Genomic DNA, 5738 nt, shown 5'->3' with positions numbered 1-5738 from the left:
TTTGTGTGTGTAGGTGTCTATCCACGAGGATTGTGGAGGATTGTGACCGGCCGAAGCGAAGGAGCGAGAGCGACGTCTCTTCATCAAACATTAGCGTTGGAATCCAAGTAGGTTTTCATTTCCTACCTTTTATTTGCCATTAGGAACTTGCATAGTAGCATTGACTGATTGTTGCTAGACCCGTTCTGGGCTAGTAGGGATCGCCTCTATCCGCAGAGGGGATTTACCTCTCCAACAGCGTGGGTGAGTACAATACTTTGACTACTCCAATGAAACAAAACTTTAAGCTCACATCCATTGAAGGAAAATAATTTGAGGATGCAACAAAGTATAGATAAATTGTAGGAAGTCTCAACTACTTGACTACTACCAGATTGAAAATTTTATTTGTTGTTGGAATCTTCTTCAGGTTTATGCAAAAGCCTTGTGAGAGACACTGGTCTGCTGCAAAAAGAGTTCTATAGTACTTAAAGGGAACTCAATACTTTGGACTCAAGTATACAGAGGTGGTCGGCTTCAGCTTGATTGGATACTCTGATTCAGACTTTGATGCAGATAAAGAAAATGGGGTATCTACTTTAGGTTATGCTATGAGTCTTGGATTGGGAGTTGTTTCTTGTAGGTCATGCAAACAATCAATTCTAGTAGATTCCAAAACAGAGGAAGAATATGTGGCAGCAGCTAAAACAACAAAGGAAATTGTGTGGCTCGGGAAAATTCTAGAAGATTTACGGGTTAAACAAATCTTCTAGAATTATCCAATCCTTCTGTAAGTCTGATATGTATCGCTCTCATATAACATTTACAGTGAGGACAACCATATCTCGCTGCTAACCATGAATGGAAACTGGCTCATCACCCTTATTCAAGGAAAGCCATGGCACTTGGAATAACCCCTAATAGTCTATAAGAAAATCAAGCTTTCGCTCTTGCTAAAAGTATCTTCATCAATTTTATTACTAAAATTAGTGTCAATAATAAATAAATAAATAATTTTTTTCAATCGTTCATATTAATTGACGAATAAAATATAAATCTATATTTGTATTTATCAAGAAAAATATGCACAAATTATATTATTAACTAAAGCCATCGAGCATTGAACCCAAGCATTAAATATATAATATGGTTGCGAACTCTTTTACTTTATAACCTTGATGTAGAGTCTTTACCAATTTTATCACTAACTATCGATAAACTCTCAACGAACTATCACAAATTATATCATGAAACCATCTATTAGCCATAGATCATAAACCAATCTTAGTGTTAGACTTAACAATGCGCAGCATAAATTAAATTAAACAAAACATACACAGCACATTAACAAATCACAAAAAAAATAACACACAGATTTAACGTGGTTCACCCAACCAATCTGGGCTACGTCCAACAGAACAGAGGCATCAACAATCTTATTATTCAAAGGAGATTACAACAAATCTAATTCTTCACACATACTCTCATCTCTCTCTATTTTCTCTACTTTCCCTACACACACTCTTACAATCCTCTACAAGATTACATTTCTATATAGCTGGAGCATAAAATTGAATCATAAATTCCCTCACAACAAATATAGGATGCATTAACTCCTCCTCAAAAAATACTGGAGCTAATATAGCAACTAATCCTATTGTTGTCACATACATAATATTTTTCCCAAATTTAATAAAACATAAAATCTCAACAATCTCCACCTCGACAACAATTAGCCTGATGCCCTATTCATTTATTGTTTTTATCTTTTTTGCAAGCCAAGAGAAGCCAGACACCAACGTATCTTCTCTAACAAAACTGGTTTCGTGAACATGTCTACAGTTTTCCTTCGTATGCACCTTTTCAAGAGAAACACCCCTTTCAGTGATAACCTGTCTTACAAAATGGTACTTGATAGGTATATGGTTTGATTTACTATGATAGGCTGGATTCTTAGCCAAATGAATTGCCCTTTGACTATCACAAAATAACTTGATGTTGTCCTGTAACCTACGAAACTCACCAATCAAACCTTTCAACCAAACCGCTTCTTTGCAAGCATGCGAAGCAACTATATATTCTGCTTCAGTAGTGGATAAAGCAACAATATTTTTTAGCTTTGACATCCAGCTAATAGCTCCACCTGCAAGAGTAAAGACATACCCTGAAGTTGACCTTCTCTTATCCAAAGCACCTGCAAAATCGGAATCAACATATTCGCAAACAAATTCACTACTTCTGTTATAAGTGATACAATAATCACTTGTGCCTCTCAAATACCGAAGCACCCATTTCACTGCTGACCAATGTTCTTTTCCTAGATTTTCCATATACCTGCTGATAACCCCAACTACATGTGAAATATCTGGTCGAGTACAAACCATCACATACATTAAACAACCTACTACATTGGCATATGGAATTCGAGACATATATTCCTTTTCTTCATTTGTACTAGGACATAAACTTGAAGAAAGCTTAAAATGGGAAGCTAAAGGGACTGAAACAGGCTTCACATTGTTCATACCAAACCTCAAGAGTATTTTCTCAATATACTTCTGTTGTGATAGCCACAGCTTACCATTGCTCCTCTCTCTGAAAATCTCCATGCCCAAAATTTGTCTTGTTGCTCCTAGATCTTTCATATCAAATGTCCTATCCATCTGAGCCTTTAACCTGTTGATCTCTGTTATGCTTTTGCTTGCTAAAAGCATATCGTCAACATAGAATACTAAGATAATGAACATGCCATTACTTAATTTATTAAAGTAAACACAATGATCATAATCACTTCTTATATAATTGTGACTCAACATGAAAGAATCAAACTTCTTGTACCATTGTAGAGGCGACTACTTCAGACCATACAATGATTTCTTGAGCTTGCAGACAAATTTCTTGTTGCGATCTTGAACAAACTCTTCCGGTTGTTCCATGTAAATTTCCTCATCTAAATCTCCATGTAAAAATGCAGTTTTAACATCTAGTTGTTGTAATTCTAAATCAAGTAAAGCAACTAATGCTAATACAATTCGAATTGAAACATTTTTTACAACTCGTAAAAATATCTCATGAAAATCAATGCCTGCTTTCTGAGAAAAACCTTGCGCGACCAACCTTGCTTTGTACCTGTCCTTTGAACCATCAACACCCCTTTTCAATTTGTACAGCCATTTACATCCCACAGTTTTTCTGTCTTTAGGAAGTTCTACCATATCCCATGTGTCATTCTTGTGTAATGCCATCATCTCGTCCTTCATAGCTTCTTTCCACTTTTCACTTTTAGAACCTTCTACAACTTCCTGATAGCACAAACGTTCATCATTGTTAGCGGTTAAAGAAACTGAAGTAACATAATCATCATACCTTCTAGGAGGACGTTTAATTCTTGTGGACCTCCTTAAAGATGTTTCTGGTACTTCCACAATTTGCTGATTATTATCTGTAGGAACTTCTTCATGATTAGCATCTGAATCATGTTCATGATCTACATCTGAAACTTGTTCATGACCTGCATTTGAAACTTTTTCATGACTTACATCTGAACCATGTTCATCTTGATCATCATCAATACTTGGACTGGTTTCAAATTGAATGTGTTGAAGCTTAGATACATTATCTTGTTTCACTTTATCATCTACATCTGAACTTTCAAGTGAGGATTCATTAAATTCAACATCTTTGTCAATGATGATCTTGTGAGTAGTAGGATCCCACAATTTGTATCCCTTAGTCCCATCACAATATCCAACAAAGATATACCCTTTTGATTTAGGATCTAATTTAGAACGCTGATGTTTTGGAACTAGAGCATATGCATCACAACCAAAAACTTTCAGTTTAGAATAATCACAAGGATGACCTTTCCATACCTCTTGAGTAATTTTGCATCCTATTGCAGTTGATGGTGATCGATTTATCAGATAGCAAGTTGTAGCAACCACTTATGTCCACAATTCCTTCTGCAAATTTGCATTACTCATCATACTTCTTGATCTCTCTAACAGAGTCCTGTTCATGCGTTCATCAACTCCATTTTGCTGAGGCGTATATACAGTGGTTTTATGTCTTTCGATCCCAGCTTCCTTGCAATAATTATCAAATTCCTTTGAAGTAAACTCACCACAATTGTCAGTTCTTAACAATTTAATAGTTCTTCTAGTGATGTTTTCAACTAATGCTCTAAATTGTTTGAAAACTGTAAACACATCAGACTTCTTCTTTAACATGTAGACCCACACTCTTCTAGAGAAATCATCAATAAAAGATACAAAATACGACGAACCTCCATATGAGGTTGTAGGAGACGGACCCCAAACATCAAAATGGATATAATCAAGGATTCCCTTACTAGTATGTTTTCCAGTTTGAAACTTCTGCTTGCTTTGTTTCCCAAACAGACAATGTTTGCAAAAATCTAACTTAACAGACTTTAGACTAGGAAGTAACTTATGATAAGATAAAATCTTTAATCCTCTTACGATATGGCCCAACCTTTGATGCCATAAACTAATAGAATTACTGTCATTTTCAGACACTATAGAAACATAATCTGACTCTGTTCTTCCTTCTAACTGAAAAAGATTTCCAACCTTCTTTGCTTTCATTAATAGTAAAATTCCTTTGTAAATTTTCGTTACTCCACCTTGAATAAAGGTTTTATATCCATTTGTGTCCAGTAATCCTAATGAAATGAGATTTTTCCTTAGTTCAGGTACATGTCTTACATCAGTTAAAATTTTATTTGTCCCATCAAACATTTTAAGCTGAACAATTCCAATTCCCACAATGTTACATGTGACTTCATTTCCCATGTACACTACTCCATCATTGATTGGTTTATAAGTTTTAAACCATTCCCTATGAATACGCATGTGATTTGATGCACTAAAATCTAACAGCCAATGTTGATCATGACTAGACAAATCAACTGATAACACTTCATCACTCATACCTGTCTTGGATGCCGAACCTGTATTTGTTGTGTTTGCTTCTTGCTTCGCTGTTGAAGAGTCTTCTTTGGATGCTTTCTGTCTCTTCTAACAGTCCTTCTTCAAATGTCCCGATTTTCCACAAAACCAGCACTTTACCTTACTCTTCTTCCCTTTCGATTTTGAACGCAAGTCGCTGTGCTTACTGGAGCATCTTTCTCTAGAACGACCTCTAGCCATCATTGCTTCTGATGTAGAGGTTTCTGAATTTGACCTCTTCCTTGTCTCTTCGGACAACAAAGCTCCAACAACATCATCAAATTCAAGGGTTTCTGATATTCTTAGACTTATAGACGTAACAAAATGATCCCATGACTCGAGCAACGAGCACAATAAAGTTATAGCTTTATCCTCTTATTCAAATTTTACTTCTATACTTTCTAATTGCACCATGAGAGTATTAAAGACATTCAAATGATCAGTAATAGTTGTACCTTCCTTCATGCGCAAACTATACAATTGTCTCTTCAGAAGAATCCTATTGGTCAAGGATTTTGTCATGTACAACTTCTCAAGCTTTGTCCACAAACCAGCAGCAGTTTTCTTTGATATGATGTTAAACAAAACATCATTCGCCAAACACAGTCGAATACCGTTCAGATCTCTTCCATCCAATTCATTCCATTCATCATCTATCATGGGGTAAGACTGTTTGGATCTTCCCAACAGTGCCTTCGCCACGCCTTGTTGCACAAGCAGATCATGCATCTTCACTTTCTAGATTTCGAAGTTATTTTTTCCATTGAACTTCTCGATCTCAAAACGAGC

The sequence above is a fragment of the Pinus tabuliformis genome, chromosome 2_2 (assembly GCF_031772625.1).
Source record: "Pinus tabuliformis cultivar Carrire ecotype Pingquan chromosome 2_2, CPIR1, whole genome shotgun sequence".
Lineage (NCBI taxonomy): Eukaryota > Viridiplantae > Streptophyta > Pinopsida > Pinales > Pinaceae > Pinus > Pinus tabuliformis.
Note: the sequence above shows the minus strand (reverse complement) of the source record.